This window comes from Acanthochromis polyacanthus, chromosome 4, assembly GCF_021347895.1.
Source record: "Acanthochromis polyacanthus isolate Apoly-LR-REF ecotype Palm Island chromosome 4, KAUST_Apoly_ChrSc, whole genome shotgun sequence".
NCBI classification, from domain to species: Eukaryota; Metazoa; Chordata; class Actinopteri; family Pomacentridae; genus Acanthochromis; species Acanthochromis polyacanthus.
In genome coordinates, this window is record NC_067116.1 from 2,306,239 (window position 1) to 2,328,512 (window position 22,274).

Below are 22,274 nucleotides of genomic sequence, written 5' to 3' on the forward strand. Positions count from 1 at the left end.
TCTCCAGAACGTCACCAGAACGTCAATAGAACGTCACCAGAATGTCACCAGAACATCAATAGAACGTCAATAGAACGTCACCAGAATGTCACCAGAACGTCAATAGAACATGATCAGAATGTCACCAGAACGTCACCAGAACGTCAATAGAATGTCATCAGAACGTCACCAGAACATCAATAGAACGTCACCAGAATGTCACCAGAATGTCACCAGAACGTCAATAGAACATGATCAGAATGTCACCAGAATGTCACCAGAACGTCAATAGAATGTCACCAGAACGTCACCAGAACGTCAATAGAACGTCAATAGAACGTCACCAGAACGTCACCAGAACGTCAATAGAACGTCACCAGAATGTCACCAGAATGTCACCAGAACGTCAATAGAACATGATCAGAATGTCACCAGAACGTCACCAGAACGTCAATAGAATGTCACCAGAACGTCACCAGAACGTCAATAGAACGTCAATAGAACGTCACCAGAACGTCACCAGAATGTCAATAGAACGTCACCAGAACGTCAATAGAACGTCTCCAGAACGTCACCAGAACGTCAATAGAACGTCACCAGAACATCAAGGGAACGTCTCCAGAACGTCACCAGAACGTCGCCAGAACATCACCAGAACGTCACCAGAACATCACCGGAACGTCACTAGAACGTCACCAGAACATCAAGAGAACGTCTCCAGAACGTCACCAGAAGATCTCCAGAACGTCTCCAGAAAGTCACCAGAACGTCAATAGAACGTCACCGGAACATCACTAGAACGTCACCAGAACGTCGCCAGAACATCACCAGAACGTCACCAGAACATCAAGAGAACGTCTCCAGAACGTCACCAGAAGATCTCCAGAACGTCTCCAGAAAGTCACCAGAACGTCAATAGAACGTCAATAGAATGTCACCAGAACGTCAATAGAACGTCAATAGAACGTCAATAGAACGTCACCAGAATGTCACCAGAATGTCACCAGAACGTCAATAGAACATGATCAGAATGTCACCAGAACGTCACCAGAACGTCAATAGAATGTCACCAGAACGTCACCAGAACGTCAATAGAACGTCAATAGAACGTCACCAGAACGTCACCAGAACGTCAATAGAACGTCACCAGAACGTCACCAGAACGTCAATAGAACGTCACCAGAATGTCACCAGAATGTCACCAGAACGTCAATAGAACATGATCAGAATGTCACCAGAACGTCACCAGAACGTCACCAGAACGTCAATAGAACGTCAATAGAACGTCACCAGAACGTCAATAGAACGTCACCAGAACGTCACCAGAACGTCAATAGAACGTCAATAGAACGTCACCAGAACGTCAATAGAACGTCAATAGAACGTCACCAGAACGTCAATAGAACGTCACCAGAACGTCAATAGAACGTCAATAGAACGTCACCAGAACGTCACCAGAACGTCAATAGAACGTCACCAGAACGTCACCAGAACGTCAATAGAACGTCACCAGAATGTCACCAGAATGTCACCAGAACGTCAATAGAACATGATCAGAATGTCACCAGAACGTCACCAGAACGTCACCAGAACGTCAATAGAACGTCAATAGAACGTCACCAGAACGTCAATAGAACGTCACCAGAACGTCACCAGAACGTCAATAGAACGTCAATAGAACGTCACCAGAACGTCAATAGAACGTCAATAGAACGTCAATAGAACGTCACCAGAACGTCAATAGAACGTCTCCAGAACGTCACCAGAATATCAATAGAACATCACCAGAACATCAAGAGAACGTCACCAGAGCGTCAATAGAACGTCACCAGAACATCAAGGGAACGTCTCCAGAACGTCACCAGAACGTCGCCAGAACATCACCAGAACGTCACCAGAACATCAAGAGAACGTCTCCAGAACGTCACCAGAAGATCTCCAGAACGTCTCCAGAAAGTCACCAGAACGTCAATAGAACGTCACCGGAACATCACTAGAACGTCACCAGAACGTCGCCAGAACATCAAGAGAATATCTCCAGAACGTCACCAGAACGTCACCAGAACGTCTCCAGAACGTCTCCAGAAAGTCACCAGAACGTCAATCGAACATCACCAGAACGTCACCAGAACGTCACCGGACCATCAATAGAACATGATCAGAATGTCTCCAGAATGTCTCCAGAACGTCTCCAGAACGTCTCCAGAACATCTCCAGCAGCTGATGCGGTCCAAATCAATCAGCAGAACTCTGGGTCCAAATTCCACAGGAGCTCCAACAGACAGTTCTGGATCACAGAGCTTGAGAACCAGAACCTCAAACCTTCTCATAAAAAGACATTTATATATTTATCGTAATTTCAGAAACATTTCCTATTTATGTATTGATAATAACTGTGTTTCTATTTAATTTATGAAATAAATGAAAGTATCAGTAAATTAGACAAACAGACTGAATTCTCATCTAATATTTATTTTAATGTAAACAAACATTTCCTGTTTATGTCACAGTGTTTCATAAACATTTAAGAACTATCAGTAGAAAACTAAACAACAAATATGCATAAATAAAAGTCCAGATTGTTCAAATCCTCTGGAGTATATTTATTCATATTTATGTACAGCAGTGCTTGGTTTGTGACTTTACACGACCTGATAATTACTGTAATCATACATATTAAGGTCTGTCAGGTCTGTGTTTCTGCTGCAGCTTCACTCCTTTAACGGGGAGTAAAGAGAAGCAGGAATGTGAGTTTATCTGAAGATCAGCTGATCGGAGGAACCAGGAACGTTCTGTACTGAACATCACGTTCATCAGAGCTGGAGCTGAAACAGCAGAGATCAGGAATATCCAGAAAACAGGAACCAGACATTTAAATTTAAATAATTACAGGTTGTTTAGAGACATCACTGTCTGTATGTACAATGTAAAAAATACATTTTTAAATCAGGCATTCGTTGATCAATTTACAGTTAATTTATTATTTTCCCCTGCTTTGTTGAATTAAAATTAGATACATAATACATATTACTTTTCCACAGAGTGAGTGCTGTCTCTAGATGATCCTGGTTTCTCCTTCCATCGTCTATAAATGTTCAGACCAGCCAACTACCAACATTAAAGTTTACCCAGAACGATCTTTTCAGAGTTTGCACTTTAGTTATTTTGAGTCATTTTTAACTCATTTAAGGCAACATTTGAATAATTTTGGACACGTCGTCATTGTGGTCAAGTTTTGAGCCATTTTGGAAAAGTTCCCAGGAGACTTTGTACAATTTTTGTGTCTTGTGGATGAATTAGGGGACATTTTGAGTCATTTTGGACCGACTTCAACAACCAAATGAACAGAAACCAGACCCAGTGTTGAGACTGTGATCCTGGATGGATTCAAACTGATCTGATGTTCCTCCTCCTAAATGTCATGGTTCTATCTGCTGGACTGATGAAGTTCTGAAAAAGTCCATTAAAGTGATAAATCTGGACCCTCCTCTATCTGAAGGTAGAACTCTGATCATTGATGAAGGTTCTTGGATGGACAGTAGAACTAACAGACCTCCTGATTACTGATTTATTTCCTGTGTTTTGGGTTGCATAATGTTTTTTAGTGGTTTTAGTGTCGTCCAGCTGAGGAGGAGTGATGGAAAATCTCTGAAATAAATAAATAATCAGCAGCTTTTGTCTGACTGTCAGCAGCTCTCTGATACCTCAGCTCTCTTTTGTTTTCTACCTTTTATTTCCAAACTGCTAATTATGTGTTCTTTCAAAAAAACTGATTCAGAAAACTGAGGAGAAGAAATAACATTTAAAAAAAAGAACAAAAGAAGGTTTGATCAGTTAGTGTTTGAACGGTTTTCCTGAACTCACTGTAAAAATACAGACTGAAGTCAGCTGACTGCAGAGATGATGGAGGAAAAATGATGTTTGTTTCAGAACAGAACGTTTAGAGAAAGACGTCCTGCAGGAACAGAAGAAACAGGAGATGAAAGAGGAGGAGTTGAACATGAAATATAGAAATATACAAGTACAGCTTTTTAATAATTTAGGATATATGATTATATGATTATAGAATTTAAGAATTATATTTAACAGTTACATATACTAAAGCAGAAAGGAAATGTTTGTGAATACTGAGCCTGGAAGGGGTACCACCTGGAGACTCCATAGTTCTCCTGGAGGACTTCAGCACTCATGTGGACAACGATGGAGAAACCTGGAGGAGATGATTGGGAGGAACGGCCTGATCTGAGCCTGAGTGGTGTTCTGTTATTGGACTTCTGTTCTAGTCATAGACTGGTCATAACAAACACCATGATGGAGCAGAAGGTTCTCTTACATGGTACCAGAACACCTTAGACCAAAGGTCCATGATGGACTTCATAGTCGTATCATCAGAGCTCGTGTGTCTCGGACACTTGGGTGAAGAGAGGAGCAGAGCTGTCAGCTGATCTCCACCTGGTGGTGAGATGGATCTGATGGAAGACTGATGGACAGACCTGGTAAACCCAAACCTGTAGTGAGGATGAACTGGGAACATCTGGAGGAGGACCCTGTCTGTGGGTTTTAAACTCCCACCTCTGGAAGAGTTTCTCCTGCATCCTGGGGGACCTGGAGTCTGAGTGGTCCATGTTCAAAGCCTCCATTGCAGAAGCAGCTGTTAGGAGCTGTTGACCCGTACTGGAGACATTGTCAGACGGTGGAAAGAGAACTTTGAAGAACTCCTGAACCCAGTAAACATGTCCTCTGTGGAGGAGGCAGAGCCTGAAGACTCGGGGGGATCTTCATCCATATCTGTGGCAGAGGTCACCAAGGTAGTTCGGAAGCTCCTCGGTGGTTCCAGGTGAGGACGAGATCTACCCTGAGATGCTGAAGGTTCTGGACATTGTTGGACTGTCTTGGCTGACACATCTCCACAATGTGGGCATCAGGTACAGTGCTGTGGAGTGGCAGACCGGGGTGGCGGTTCCGATCTTCTAAAAGAGGGACTGACTGGAAAGTTTACTCTAGGGTGCTGGAAGGGAGGCTCTGACCGACTGTTGAACCTTAATCTGGTTAATCCCACTGACAACAATTGTTGCTGCTCATTGTTCTTTTGATTTTTATTCTCTAAAAGTGTTGTTTTGGCTTTGAGCAGCTAATGCAAGTTTTAAAATCAAAGAAGAGGTTGTCTCCCCACTGATGTGAGACATTCAGCAGCACTGGAGCAGCTTACAGCCGAGGGTGAAGCAGTGGAGATGTGGATCAGAACCTCCGAGTCTGAGGTCATGCTTCTCTGACAGAAACCGGTGGATTGCTCAGTCCAGGTTGGGGGGAGTTGCTTCCCCAAGAGTTCAAGTATCTCAGGATCTTGTTCACTAGTGATGGAAAATGGAGCTAGAGATGGACAAGAGGATTGGTGCAGCGTCAACAGTAATGAAGGCGTTGAACTAAACCGTCGTGGTGAAGAAGGAGCTGAGCCTGAAGGAGAAGATCTCAGTTTACCATCCATCTACGTTCCAACCCTCACCTATGGTCATGAGCTCTGGGTAGAGACCCAAAGAATGAGATCATGGATACAAGCGTCTGAAATTAGCTTCCTCTGTAGGGTGTCTGGGCTCAGCCTTAGAGATAGGAGGAGAAGATCAGACATCTGGAGGGAGCTCAGAGTAGAGCTGCTGATCCTTCTCCTCTAAAGGAACCAGTGGAGGTGGTTTGGACATCTGATTCTGATCCTCCAGGGAGACTTCCTTTAGAGGTTTTCTGAACACGTCCTCCTGGGAGGAGACCCCGGGGTCGAACCAGAACATGGAGGGATTATATATCTCATCTGGCCTGGAACGCCTCAGGATCCTCCAGGAAGAGCTGGAAAGCGTTGCTGGGAGTAGGAACATCTGGAAAGACCTGCTTCATCTGCTGCCTCCATGACCCGACCCCAAATAAGAGGAAGATGGATGGATGGATGGATGGATGATGGATGGATGGATGGATGGATGGATGATGGATTGATGATGAATGGATGATGGATGAATGGATGATGGATGGATGATGGAAGGATGGATGAGTGATGGATGGATGGTTGGATGGATGGATGATAGATGGATGATGAGTGATGTTGGATGAATGATGGATGGATGGATGATGAGTGATGTTGGATGAATGATGGATGGATGGATGATGGATGGATGGATGGATGGATGGTTGATGGATGGAGGATGGATGGATGGATGGAGGATGAATGGTTGGATGACTGATGGATGGATGATGGATGGATGGATGATGGATGATTGATGGATGGATGGATGGATGGATGATGGATGGATGGATGGATGGATGATGGATGGATGATGGAAGGATGGATGGATGGATGGATGGATGGATAGACGGATGGATGGACAGATGAGTGATGGATGGATGGATGATGGATGGATGGATGGATGATGAATGAATGGATGGATGATTGATAGATGGATGATGGATGGATAATGGATGGATAGATGGATAATGAATGGATGGATGGATGATGGATGGATGGATGGATGATGAATGGCTGGATGGATGGATGATGAATGGATGGATGGATGATGAATGGATGGATGGATGATTGATGGATGGATGGATGGATGGATGATTGATGGATGGATGATGGATGATGGATGGATGGATGGATGGATGATGGATGAATGGATGGATGATGAATGGATGGATGGATGATTGATGGATGGATGAATGATGGATGGATGATGAATGGATGGATGGATGATTGATGGATGGATGGATGATGGATAGATAATGGATGGATTGATGGATGGATGAATGATGGATGGATGGATGATGGATGGATGATGGATGATTGATGGATGGATCATGATGGATGGATGGATGGATAGATGATGAATGGATGGATGGATGATGGATGGATGATGAATGAATGGATGGATGATTGATGGATGGATGGATGATGAATGGATGGATGGATGATGAATGGATGGATAGATGAATGGATGGATGGATGATGAATGGATGGATGATGAATGGATGGATGGATGGATGGATGGATGATGAATGGATGGATGGATGGATGATTGATGCATGGATGGATGGATGGATGGATGGATGATGAATGGATGGATGGATGGATGGATGGATGATTGATGCATGGATGGATGGATGGATGGATGGATGATAAATGGATGGATGGATGATGGATGATTGATGGATGGATCATGGATGGATGGATGGATGGATGGATAGATGATGCATGGATGGATGGATGGATGGATGGATGATGAATGGATGGATGGATGGATGGATGGATGATTGATGCATGGATGGATGGATGGATGGATGGATGATAAATGGATGGATGGATGATGGATGATTGATGGATGGATCATGGATGGATGGATGGATGGATAGATGATGAATGGATGGATGGATGATGGATGGATGATGGATGATTGATGGATGGATCATGGATGGATGGATGATGAATGGATGGATGGATGATGGATGGATGATGGATGATTGATGGATGGATCATGATGGATGGATGGATGGATGGATGGATGATGAATGGATGGATGGATGATGGATGGATGATGGATGATTGATGGATGGATCATGGATGGATGGATGATTGATGGATGGATGGATGATGAATGGATGGATGGATGATGGATGGATGATGGATGATTGATGGATGGATCATGGATGGATGGATGATTGATGGATGGATCATGGATGGATGGATGGATAGATGATGAATGGATGGATGGATGATGGATGGATGATGGATGATTGATGGATGGATCATGGATGGATGGATGGATGGATGGATAGATGATGAATGGATGGATGGATGATGGATGGATGATGGATGATTGATGGATGGATCATGGATGGATGGATGGATGGATTGTAAAAGATAAAGAATAGACCACAACTTCAAATAACCGCATCAAAAATCTGTATTTTTTCAAATGGATTTTGTTCTTTTAGAATGTTTGTCTGTGAAATTACACAAAATTTACTTTATTTAAACCATCAAAATATTGTTATTTACTAATATTTGTTCTTTTTTTTTTTTTTTTTACAGTATTCCCCTTTTTTCATAGCTTACTGTCTGAGGAAACTACTGAGCGTCCGTTAGTGTGTTCAGAAAGTCGGTCACTTAATGGAAGATTGAGCTTAGAGCCTCGTTTAAAAGTTTCCATAGAAAAACAAACTGCTGCCAAAACCTGTCGACAGTTTTATTGATTTAATGTTGAATCAAACAGAAATGTAGAAGAGACAGAAGTAGGATTTCCTGCTCTGATTTATCATAAAAAACTGTGTTTGTCATTCCAGAAACACAAAGAGCTGCAGAGACTGAATGTAGGTCGACCATTCAGAATGTGTGTCAGTGTGTTAAAAACAAGAGGCGTGAACTTTACCGACGCACAAAACACAATAATGGATGTAAACACATTACAGAGGAGAGGAGAGTGGGAGGATTCATGAAGGACACGGACGTTTTACAGGACAAATGGATTCAGTTTAACAATCAAACCATGAAATTACCTCCAGGTTTGTTCAGTCGACCTCATCGTTAAAATAAAAACAGGTTCAAATTCAAGCGTTTGTCGCCTTTTGTGTTTTAGTCTGGTTGTCGTTTTATTCATGAATAGAACAAATCAGGAGCTTTGTTTTACATAATATTATTATTTCTGCAGCTTAAAGCAGTAAATCTGTTGGCTTTCAATATTCCTGCACAGTAAAAATAAACATATTTTATTTTAATACGCTTTTTTCTGTACATATTTTAGATTTTTTTGTGGATATTTTTCCAAAACTAATAATATTTTCAAATGGATTTTTCAAATACTCAACACTATTAATAAAATCACAAAAACAGACAAGATTTACCAATATTATTTTTAAAAAAGTATTAATATTGCAAGAAGTATTTCCTTTTTATTCAACAGGTGGAAAAAGCTTTTTGTTCTAATTCATTTTTTAAATAAAGAGGCAACACTTTTGCAACAAAAATAAATCTTAAAATGAACGCATTTTCACATTAAAAATCCTTGTTTTACGTGAAGACCACTTTTAGAATTCATTATCATTTAAAATCATTTTTTCATTCTAAAAGTAAAGTCTCTTCACATTTAAAAGTTATTCTTTAGGTGTTTTTTTTCATAAAAAGACTTTACTTCTAGAATAAAAAACATATTTTTGTCACTTAAAAGGAATTTTTTTGAAAAGCAGTTTTTTCATTTTTTACGTGAAAAGACTATTTTGTCATAAAAAAATACATATTTTTAAAATGCTGCTAAATTTTACAAATATTTTAAAATTTTCACTTGAAAATACCATACTTTTAGAATTTATTAGCATTTCAAATAATATATCTTTTATTTTTATGGGGTTTAATTCTTGATATTTACATTTCTCAGGTAAAATCACACCATAAATAACAGTATTTGGTCTTTAGCCTAATATTTCTTTATTATTTCTTCTTTTTTTAAAAAAAACCCAGAAAACACTTCGGGATAAAATATGTTAAATGTTCTGTACATACAAACGGATTTATTCTTTCAGGATTTTTAGGATTTGAGCTTTTACTTCCAGTCTGAAACGGAGCTGCAGCAGGGTTTAACGGTAATAAATCACCGTCAGACCGACGTTTGAGCTTCAAACTGTTCGTTCCTTTCAACCTTCAGGACGCTTTGTGCCGTAAATCTGGTCTCTGATGTGTTTCTGTGGAATCAGACAACAGCAGCCTTTTATTTATTGCAGAGTCTGAACAGAACACAGCGTTCAGAAGAATCCATCGGACAGAAAGAATCTGTTTTTAATGACGCACATCATCCTTTTGTTGTGGAAACCAGCTGAAGACAGAAACAAGGAGCTTCCTGTTTGATTTATTCAGACTTCTGCTGTTAAAACAGAATAATCCTGACTTAGTTTACTGGGGGTTTATGTCCACTTCAGGTCTCTCAGAGCTGCTCATTGTTCCTCAAGGCTCCACTGTTAATGCTCAGTATTAGACCATCAACACTCCAGAAAAGGTTCTACTTCCTGTTTAGGCCAGGAGGAAAAGATCTGTGACTGAATGGAAAATGTTTAACAGACATTCAGAATCAGTATTTATGGAAGATGGAACTGATCCACTCTCTAGAACCTCCTACATTCCATCCCTGAAATACTGAAATACTGGTGTTTGAGCTTTGTTTTCCTCTGGAAAACGAACTTTTGGGACACGGTGTAGGTTCTTGGAGACATTTTCACCTCTTCTCCAAAAAACTAGACATCTCTGGTAGGTTCTTGAAGATGCTTTCAAAGTCACCAGAGAGAACATCTACCTGGCTTTAAGGAGGAATGGAACCCAAACTCCCCTGACCTCAACCCAACTGAGAACTGCTGGGGAATCCTGGACATCTTTACCAGTCCACCACCGACCACCATGAAACATCTCAACTCTAATGGGGAAAGATAGAACCATCCACACTCTAGAAACAAACATTCCAAGAAAGACCCAAGAGAGGTTCTTAAAGACGTTTTCACCTTTCATCCAAGAAAAAGGTGAAAATGTCTCCAAGAACCTACCAGAGAAGTCCAGCTGGTTTCTAGATTTATCTCCGATGATTACCACAACTTTTTCTTTTACAACTTTTTCTAAAAATGGTGGTGGCCGTATGACTCAACATCGATGTTCTGGCTTTAATGAGGAATGAAACCCAAACTCCCCTGAGTTCAACCCAATCATCTTGGATGAGAAGTCTGGACTTCTCTGGTGAAGACATCTTCAATAACCTCTTAAGAACCCTCAAGAACCTTTCACATTCCATCCCTGAAATACTGGTCTTTGAGCTTTGTTTTCCTTGGGTAAACAAACTTTTGGGACACGGTGTAGGTTTTCACCTCTGATTCGAGATAAGAGGTGAAAACATCTTCAAGAACCTACCAGAGAAGTCCTGTTGATTTCTCCTGAAGCTCCTATGATTATTACGACCTGGATGACTGAGAGTCTCTACAGACATTAACATTCCTTGTTTTTCATGATCGGTACGGTTTGTTCTTCTGAATGCAGATTACAATTATTTCAAGATAAGAGGTGAAAACATCTTCAGGAACCTACCAGAGAAGTCCAGTCTCATCCTGGATGAGAGGTGGTCAGAAGAGACACAAAGACTGGTAGAGTCTGATCAGAGTGACAGTGGAAATGCTGGTTATTGAATAAATGGATTTTATTGCATATTCAGTCTTTAAGCTTTGATTTTCTGATGACTTTTTGGACACCGTGGTCCTTTGATCACACTAGAACTTGTTCTATGGTTCTTCTCCAGGTGGTTTTCTCCTGACTAGATCCTTGCTTGTGTTGGATCTACTCTCAGATGGACGTCGCTTTGGATAAACGCTAAATGAAACTGTAGAGCTGTGGTCTTTAAGTGTGTACAGATGTAACATGTACTGATACAAACACCTTTGGTTCTCAGGGAACAGATTTATGCTCAAACTTTACTTTTCTGATTGTCGTTCTTTTCTGTTGAGGTCGAACCTTTCTCCTTCCAGTGCAGCAGCCTGAGACAGTCCTACACATTTCTATTTTATTCCAATCTACTATGAAAACCTGCAGAGCCACAGATGAAATAGCTGCACGTTTAAAGCAGCATCAGTGCTTCGTCTGTTCTGAGGTTTCCATCAGTCGTCCTTTTATCTGAGAAGAGGAACAAGCGGAGCACCTGTGAGGCGTCTGGAGCAGAATGTGGGTCAAACTGCAGCAGCAACAAACTGCTGCTGAGAGAAATGAAAGCTTCTACATCCCACTCGCCATGTTTTCATCACACAGACACTTTCATCTGTTCGTCACTCTCAGTCTGATTCATGTTCGTCATTTTATTTCCTGCATTCAGAGTGAAAACGTGCTCATCAGAACCGCCTTGTCTGAGAACATGACCTACATTATTGTGTAACTTCAGCGTGTCACCGAGAACAAATAGGAGCTTTATGGGGCTGAGCACTAAAAATAGAGATTCAGATTCAGGCAGAGATTCTCCCAGAAGCAGGAACACATAAACGAATGGAATCATCCAGGAAGAAAAACAGAAAACATGTTGGTTGTTTCATCAGACAGCAAAAATCAGAGAAACGTCCAGAGAGGAGAGACATGAAGAGAGGAAGGAGTCAGCAGGACTGATGGGCTGAAACACCCAGATTTGAAATACTTTAAGGTGGATTTTAACCTGCCAGATCACCATGGTAACCGATGCTACACAGCTATATTACCATGGTAACTGATACTGCACAGCCAGATCTCCATGGTAACTGATGCTGTAGAGATAGATCTCTATGGTAACTGATGCTGTAGAGACAGATCTCCATGGTAACTGATGCTGTAGAAATAGGTCTCCGTGGTAACTGATGCTGTAGAGACAGATCTCCATGGTAACTGATGCTGTAGAGACAGGTCTCCATGGTAACTGATGCTGTAGAGACAGGTCTCCGTGGTAACTGATGCTGTAGAGACAGGTCTCCGTGGTAACTGATGCTGTAGAGACAGGTCTCCGTGGTAACTGATGCTGTAGAGAGAGGTCTCCGTGGTAACTGATGCTGTAGAGACAGGTCTCCATGGTAACTGATGCTGTAGAGACAGATCTCCATGGTATCTGATGCTACAGTCCTTTGATCAGACTTTAGTTTATTCTTCTCCTGACGATTCCATGTCTTAAAGTTTTATCTGCTCACCTGTAGATCTGTACGTAAATATAAAATACATAAATATGTTTTAATGTTTGGTTCTGATTTGCTGCTAAATTTATTCTACTCTGTTGCAACTGATAGAAGACAGATCAGAAAACTGAACCGTCTGTTATTTATCACAGAATATTCAAAACATTAATTTTATGTTTAATTTGACCAAAAACAGAATTAATTTCCTCGTCTCCTTCATTCTGGGACAGAATGAAATTTTAAGTTTCAGAGCTCTGATGTGCAGCTGGAAGTGAGAAATAAATAAATTAACTGAAAACCACTTAAAGTTTTCTACAACAGTCATCTGTGGACTCATTTCATAATTAATGTTAATATTCGTTAACCTGCTGCTCTGACTGAAGGGATCGGTCACATGATGCTTCAAATGTCTTTTTAACGTCCTGTTGTCCTCATTTACGGGCACCAAAAAAATTTGTTTCTTTGTCTGAAAAAAATACAGAATTCAGCAAAAATAAAAAATAAAAAATTCCCCAAATTTCTGAAAATTTGCAAAACCTTCAGGAAGAAAACTTCAATAATTCCTTAAAAGTTTCCCTGAACAGTTTTATTTTTAAAAAAAAAAAAAAATCCCCAATCTCGACAAGAAATATTAATTAAAAAAATAAAATTGTAAATATTTTCAAAAAGTTAGTAAAAATCTTCCAAAAAAATCCTACAAATATCTAAAATGATTCCATATGTATCAGTTAAACTTCTGATAATTTCTTTACGAACATTCGGGGAAAAAATCCAGCGAAATTCACTGGATTTTGGTTGATTTTTATGTGAATGTTCTTAAAGAAACATTTTTAACGTTTCTTTTTGTATCAAAAAATGTTCAAAAATTTCCCAAAAATGTTGAAATTGTGGACATCAGAAGTTTCACTGTTAAAATATATTGTCTTCCACATTTTCAAACTTTAAAACGAGTCAGTTTTGACCCGCAGGACGACACGAGTGTTAATGGAGCCTGAAGAAGGAAATCTGGTCAAAAAGAAAACCCATGAAGACTTTTATCATCTGTGATCAGAGTTTCAGGTTTGAACACATCAGAGTTCAACATAAAAGAATATATTTGGTTTGTTTCTGCAGGAAAATGAGCAGATGTTTACAGAAATAAGACGATTCATGGTCTGCGTGGTTAAAGCAGAGAAAACAGAGAATAAGATGATGGAGATAAACAATAAACAGATTCACGTGTGAAAGATTCTGTCTGAGTGATAAAAACAAAAACAACAAGAAGCACCACATCTTGTTTTCCATCAGCAGCTGATTATTGAGGTCATCAGTAATGTCATTCAGGTTCAGTCACATAAGAGACAAACAAACCGGAGAACAGAAAGGAGAGAAATTACCAGCAGAGCGAAGAACAAACCCTCAGAGAAAATCAGCCTGAAATCACCAAACGATGTAGAAATAGCACTCATTTCTTCAGGCACCGCCTGTTTTTCTGCTCGTCACCCGTCATTTTCCTGCCTTCTGATTTCCACCATATGTTTATTTCTTCATCCTTCTGAGTAAATCGTCTTCAAGTACTCTATGCGATAAAATGTGTTGTTATGACGAAACTGGTGCTCTTTTCCTGTAACGACGGCAACAGAAGAAGTTGAGTAAAATCAGGTGGTTTGGTGCAGGTTTCAGGTTTGCGATGTTCAGCTGTGACGTCTGACAATCAGAGCTAAAGTTCAGAGTTTAGATTTAGTCGCTCTGATTTCACCGTCTGCTGATGTCAGATCAGAAATGTGAACTTTTAGCAGCAGATACAGAAAAGGGGATTGTTTGTTATTGCAATTTATTGTTAGAAATAACTTTTTAAAATGTCCTTTCAGCGACTGAATGAAGTGTGAATCCACTGAGGAACGTTCAGTATTTTGAATTATTTTCTTGTCAAGATGTTTCAATAAAAATTACATTTATCATGACGTGTTGAATTATTTTAAAATATCTGTAATCAACACGAAGAGGCTCTGAACATCTACCACCAACATCTAGACCTCCATGAACATCTAGACCTCTATGAACACCTAGACCTCCATGAACACCTAGACCTCTATGAACATCTAGACCTCTATGAACATCTAGACCTCTATGAACACCTAGACCTCTATGAACACCTAGACCTCTATGAACACCTAGACCTCTATGAACATCTAGACCTCTATGAACACCTAGACCTCCATGAACACCGAGACCTCTATGAACACCTCGACCTCTATGAACACCTAGACCTCTATGAACATCTAGACCTCCACGAACACCTAGACCTCCACGAACACCTAGACCTCTATGAACATCTAGACCTCCATGAACACCTAGACCTCTATGAACATCTAGACCTCTATGAACATCTAGACCTCTATGAACACCTAGACCTCTATGAACATCTAGACCTCCATGAACACCTAGACCTCTATGAACATCTAGACCTCCATGAACACCTCGACCTCTATGAACACCTAGACCTCTATGAACATCTAGACCTCTATGAACACCTAGACCTCCACGAACACCTAGACCTCTATGAACATCTAGACCTCCATGAACACCTAGACCTCTATGAACATCTAGACCTCTATGAACATCTAGACCTCTATGAACATCTAGACCTCTATGAACACCTAGACCTCCATGAACACCTAGACCTCTATGAACACCTAGACCTCTATGAACATCTAGACCTCTATGAACATCTAGACCTCTATGAACACATAGACCTCTATGAACACCTAGACCTCTATGAACATCTAGACCTCTATGAACATCTAGACCTCCATGAACACCTAGACCTCCATGAACACCTAGACCTCTATGAACACCTAGACCTCTATGAACATCTAGACCTCTATGAACACCTAGACCTCTATGAACATCTAGACATCTATGAACACCGAGACCTCTATGAACACCTAGACCTCTATGAACACCTAGACCTCTATGAACATCTAGACCTCTATGAACACCTAGACCTCCATGAACACCTAGACCTCTATGAACATCTAGACCTCTATGAACACCGAGACCTCTATGAACACCTAGACCTCTATGAACATCTAGACCTCTATGAACACCGAGACCTCTATGAACACCTAGACCTCTATGAACATCTAGACCTCTATGAACATCTAGACCTCTATGAACACCTAGACCTCCATGAACATCTAGACCTCCATGAACATCTAGACCTCCATGAGAACTTCTTCTCAGTCTCTGATGTTAGAATCTCTTCAACATTATAAGTTTGGTTTCTGGAGATACTGAGCCATTAAAATGGCTTCACGGGTGTTTTAAGGTGAAAATGTAAAAAATTCTCAGGTCTAAAAACAGATAAAAGTCTCAAAATTCAGCCCAAAATATTTACCAGCGCTTAGTTTTGGGTTTCAAACAATGAATAAATAAACAGAACAGAATCTGATGCAGCAGCACTGATGCCTGAGATAACACACTGACCTACATGATGATGGAATATTACACCTGAAATCCACTTCCTGATAACAGAAAAGACTTCCTGTTATGCAGCACATTGTTATTTATTTAGTGTGTAATTAATGCAGTCTGCTGATATGATGTGCGTTTATCCAAATAATGAAAGTCTGATAATAATAAACCATCTTCCACAAACGAGGAACTTGTGATTAAACTTCTTGACAGCAGCATGTGACTCCACTGATTCACTGGACGGTGGCCATCTTGGCTCAGGAAGGAGGTCAGCGGAGCGACGGCTGCCTTTGGGGCAAACGGCCAGTCGATGGCTCAGAACGAAGCTCCGACAGCACAGAGTTACACTCAACCTGTTGCCATGGTGACGCCGAGTGTTTGCACCAAGCAGCTACTGTCCAGGAAGTGATAATAAATCTCTGGATCGGCTGGCATTCAGTCTGCATCTGAGCAGAAGAAGAAGCCTGGATCACACTCAGAGGGCAGAAACTGGAAAACATTCATGCTGACATTTATTCAGAACTTCTAGTATACTTCCTGTCAGCAACACAGTGAGGCTGGAATGTTCAAGATATTCCAGAAAAAGCATTTCTGATGAATGAAAAGTGGAGACAATTAGAAAGAAAATAAATCATGACATGTACAGCTGTGTTCAGATGTCCTTTCGTTAAAATATAATCTTAGCATGGATGCTAACTGTTTCCTTAGGTTGTCATGTTCAGGTTTTGTATCTGTTAGCATGTTGATGTAGCAGTTGGCATGTTGATGTAGCACCGTTAGCATGTTAATGCAAAAGTTTGCATTTGGATGTCTCAGCATGTTAATGTATCAGTTAGCATGTGAATGTCTCAGTTAGCATGTGAATGTATCAGTTAGCATGGTGATGTCTCAGTTAGCATGTTGATATATCAGTTAGCATGTGGATGTATCAGTTAGCATGTTGATATATCAGTTAGCATGTGGATGTATCAATTAGCATGTTAATGTATCAGTTAGCATGTGGATATATCAGTTAGCATGTGAATGTATCAGTTAGCATGTTGATGTCTCAGTTAGCATGTTGATATATCAGTTTGCATGTGGATGTCTCAGTTAGCATGTTGATGTATCAGTTAGCATGTTGATGTCTCAGTTAGCAAGGTAATGTATGAGTTAGCATGTGGATGTAGCATCATTAGCATTTTGATATATCTGTTAGCATGTTGATGCATCATTTAGCATGTTAATGTAGCAACATTAGCATGTTGATGTATCAGTTAGCATGTTGATGTAGTACCATTAGCATGTTGATGTATCAGTTAGCATGTTGATGTATCAGTTATCATGTGCATGTAGCAGTTAGCATGTGGTTGTAGCACCATTAGCACATTGATGTATCAGTTAGCATGTTGATGTATCAGTTAGCATGTTAATGTAGCACCATTAGCATGTTGATGTATCAGTTAGCATGTTGATGTATCAGTTAGCATGTTAATGTAGCACCATTAGCATGTTGATGTATCAGTTAGCATGTTGATGTCTCAGTTAGCAAGGTAATGTATGAGTTAGCATGTGGATGTAGCATCATTAGCATTTTGATATATCTGTTAGCATGTTGATGCATCATTTAGCATGTTAATGTAGCAACATTAGCATGTTGATGTATCAGTTAGCATGTTGATGTAGTACCATTAGCATGTTGATGTATCAGTTAGCATGTTGATGTATCAGTTATCATGTGCATGTAGCAGTTAGCATGTGGTTGTAGCACCATTAGCACATTGATGTATCAGTTAGCATGTTGATGTATCAGTTAGCATGTTAATGTAGCACCATTAGCATGTTGATGTATCAGTTAGCATGTTGATGTATCAGTTAGCATGTTAATGTAGCACCATTAGCATGTTGATGTATCAGTTAGCATGTTGATGTAGCACCATTAGCATGTTGATGTATCAGTTAGCATGTTGATGTAGCACCATTAGCACATTGATGTATCAGTTAGCATGTTGATGTATCAGTTAGCATGTTGATGTAGCACCATTAGCAAGTTGATGTATCAGTTAGCATGTTGATGTATCAGTTAGCATGTTGATGTAGCACCATTAGCACGTTGATGTATCAGTTTGCATGTTGATGTAGCACCGTCTAGGCCAGTACTGTCTGTATGGGATGGGTAAAATTAAACTACTTTTAATTCATTTTTGTTTGTTTTTTTGTTTAGATTTTACAGTGTTTACTGCTTCCTTTATCTCTGACAGATACTCTGATATGTTCTGATGCAAATAATTAGTTTTCAATCAATTTTGAAGCAACAAGTTTAAAAAAACACATTGTACAATAAAATGTACATTTCTAATTTAGATTTATTTCATCCCTATTTCTGTTTTAAACAAAAGTAAAGCAAAAATCTTGTCTGTTCACATTTAATGTTTATTTAGACTGTGAAAATATCTGAAACTAATACTTGCTAAAATGAAAATCTGGAATTTATTTTCTAAATGACAGTAATGCTCATGGTTGGTTTCTTGTGTTTCTTCACATGCAGCTGTTTTCGGAGCTTTTTGTTGCAGTTTTCTCATTAATCTGAGGTTTTCCTGCTGATAACGAGGACAGCTTCTGTATCAGGACGATCTGATAACTCAGAAATATGATCTTTACTGTCGGATGTTGACTCGTCAGCTGATCTGCTTTAATCACCACTTTGTGCATCAGGTTTCCGTACAGCAGCAGTAAATCCTGCTGCTCTACTTCTGTTAGCGGTGAATCACTGAAAACATTCAGGTTCAGTGATTAGAGGATAATTCTAACATTTTTCTGATTCTGACCATCTCAGTGACCCATATGGAGACAACACTAGAAGGTCCAGGAGGATTCCAGCTGCTCTGATTAACACCCAGCAGCCTGTAGATGTGTGAACCTCCATCCTGTTATGAATCCAGATCAGATGGACGTTAATCAGCCTTCGGCCTGTTGCTCATCTGCAGCCCACTGACCTACTTCTGCAGCCGCCTCTGAAGATGAATCCTCAGAGATTCATCACCAGCTCTGGCAGATAAATACTACGTATGATGAGTTTAATATCACTGCTTTAATGTCAGTTTTATAAGCAGCTCAAACACCTGCAGACCATCTCCATCTATCAGCTACCAGTTCCATCTACGTCCGTCATCTCCATCTACCAGCTACATCCATCATCTACATCTATGTCTGTCACCTCCATCTGTCATCTCCATTGATCATCTCCATCTATGCCTACATTTATCAGCTCCGTCTACCAGCTACCAGCTCCGTCTATTATCTTAAACTACGTCTACGCATATCATCTCCATCTACCGTCTACCAGCTGTCAGTTACATCTGTCATCTCCATTTATCATCTCCATCTACATCTATCATCTTCATCTACGTCTACGTCTACATCTACGTCCACCAGTTCCATCTATCTTCTACCAGTTCCATCTATCTTCTACCAGCTCCATCCATCTTCTACCAGTTCCATTCATCTTCTACCAGTTCCATCCATCTTCTACCAGTTCCATCTATCTTCTACCAGCTCCATCTATCTTCTACCAGTTCCATCCATCTTCTACCAGTTCCATTCATCTTCTACCAGTTCCATCTATCTTCTACCAGCTCCATCTATCTTCTACCAGTTCCATCCATCTTCTACCAGCTCCATCCATCTTCTACCAGTTCCATCTATCTTCTACCAGTTCCATCTATCTTCTACCAGTTCCATCCATCTTCTACCAGCTCCATCCATCTTCTACCAGTTCCATCTATCTTCTACCAGTTCCATCTATCTTCTACCAGCTCCATCCATCTTCTACCAGCTCCATCCATCTTCTACCAGTTCCATCTATCTTCTACCAGCTCCATCCATCTTCTACCAGTTCCATCCATCTTCTACCAGTTCCATCTATCTTCTACCAGTTCCATCCATCTTCTACCAGTTCCATCCATCTTCTACCAGTTCTATCTATCTTCTACCAGTTCCATCCATCTTCTACCAGCTCCATCCACCTTCTACCAGTTCCATCCATCTTCTACCAGCTCCATCCACCTTCTACCAGTTCCATCTATCTTCTACCAGCTCCGTCTGATGATGATGATGTCCTCGGTATAGCTCAGTGGGTAGAGTGGCCGTCTCGCAACCGGAGGGTTGCCGGTTCGATCCTCGGCCCGTTGTGCTCATGTCGAGGTGTCCCTGAGTAAGACACCTAACCCCTAATTGCTCCTGGTGGGTCGTGGTTAGCACCTTGCATGGCAGCTTCCGCCATCAGTGTGTGAATGGGTGAATGTGATGTATCTTGTAAAGCGCTTTGGATAAAAGCGCTATATAAATACAACCATTTACTATTTATAAGATCCCATTCAGAAGCAGGTCAGCGCCGTGGATCCTGTCAGGTAACTGATGTGTGAAGCTGTGAACCACCGATGTTTCAGAGGAACTCCTACCGTTCAGACTCACCAGATCTGCTGGAGTTTCAACATCTGGGTCACATCAGGAAGTCGGAGGCTAAACGAACTGCGTTGACGTCATTAAACGGTTTTATAATCAGAGAAAACAACGTTACAGGAGAGAAGACGGCCTCATTCCTCATTCCTCTGCTCTAATCTCATTATCTCTGAGGAACATTCATTGTGTCTTCAGTTGAAGTCGTCTTGACCTTTCACAATTTTTTGTTAAAATACTTGTCTCTATTTACTAGGGTACATATATATTTAATACTTGTTTTATACAGCTGTTTGTTGTTTGTTATACTGAGTTGTTTTTGTTTTTTTTGGAAGTGCCAACAAAGTTTGGTTGCAGAAATGCAGTGACAGTAAAGCTCCTTGAATCCTTGAATCCTCCGGCCGGTGGAGGGTGGAGCCCTGACCCTGTTGGCTCATGAGCCTCATAAAACATGAAATCAAGCTTCCACTTTTCAAACATCATTTCTTAGAAATGTTAAGTAAAAATCTAGTAAATAAATTTGACATGTAAAAGATAAAAACTGTGCTGGGGTCAGAACTACGTGGGTTTAAAGGTTTTCTCGACAAATTTTCAGTATTTTTAGACAATATTGATTCTTTTCTAAGGATTCTGGACATTTTACATGATTTTCAGAGATTTTACACAGGTTTTTTTTTTAATCATTTTGTTTATTTTTTTTTAAATCTCTGGACTCCACAGTGTCCAACAAATACAAGATGGTGGAGTCATTCTGATGAGCTAGTCATTCTGATGGTCAAGATGGTTCTGTTGTCGTTATTTTTGACCAAATGTTGTCATTTTGTGCAGGTTTTCAATCAATCTAGACAAATTTTTGTTATTTTAGACACTTTCTGGGTCCTTTGGGATAATTTTTGAGTCATATTGAAGATTTTTTGTGCAACATTTTGGGAGAGTTTTGAATCATTTTCAACAAACTATTAATTCTGGATGAGTTGTCGTTATTTTGAATAATTTATGAGCCGTCCTGAGTGTGTTTTCAGGCAATTGGTAGGTGATGTTTTGCGTGTTATTTTTGTAGTTTTAGATCCGTTTAGTCTTTTTGTGTTTCATTTGTGTTATGGTTGTGCAGCTTTATGTCTTGTTTACGTCATTTTTGTGTTGTTTGTGACATTTTGTGTCTCTTATGTCATTTACTATCTTGTTTTTGTTGTTTGTGTCCTCTTTACACCATTTTGTGTGTTTATAATGTATTGTGTCTTTTTTGTGTCATTCACTGTCTTGTTTTTGATGTTTTGTCTCATTTGTGTCATTTCCTGTCTTGTTTTTGTTATTTTGGGTAATTTTGTGTCTTGTTTGTGTTGTTTTGTGTCTTCTTTACATCATTTTGTGTGTTGTTTGTGACGTTTTGTGTCTCATTTTGTAGTTTTGTGTCTTGTATTTAATGTTTTGCATCATTTTGTGTTTCATTTGTGTTGTTCTGTGGGGTTTTGTGTCTTTTTTGTGTCATTTACTGCCTTGTTTTTGTTGTTTTGGGTAATTTTGTGTCTTGTTTGTGTTGTTTTGTGTCATTCATCCTGCTGTTAACAGTCGTCTTGTTTTTGGCGACACTAATCGGTGTTAACAGCATTTTATAAAACGGTGGACCACTGTTGGAACTTGTCTGTATTTTTACGGTCGGTTCTTCCTCTACCAGATGCAGGAGGTCTTGTGCTTCACTCAGAGGGTTTTCCACG

The 22,274-nt window shown here is 40.1% G+C and overlaps 1 protein-coding gene and 1 long non-coding RNA gene across 4 annotated transcripts in view; one reads left to right on the forward strand and one right to left on the reverse strand.

The window, feature by feature from the left end:
* Positions 1-15,906, reverse strand: part of LOC127533553 (uncharacterized) — a 138,168-nt gene extending 122,262 nt beyond the window's left edge. Inside the window, exons 1-3 of the long non-coding RNA XR_007941292.1 lie at positions 15,648-15,906; positions 15,078-15,107; positions 14,700-14,861 (exon numbers count right to left, since the gene is read on the reverse strand). This is a non-coding gene — a long non-coding RNA (uncharacterized LOC127533553). The remainder of the gene's footprint in view (positions 1-14,699; positions 14,862-15,077; positions 15,108-15,647) is intronic.
* Positions 1-22,274, forward strand: part of LOC110966412 (cystathionase (cystathionine gamma-lyase)) — a 353,362-nt gene that overhangs the window by 130,691 nt on the left and 200,397 nt on the right. The gene's annotated exons all lie outside the window — the stretch shown is intronic.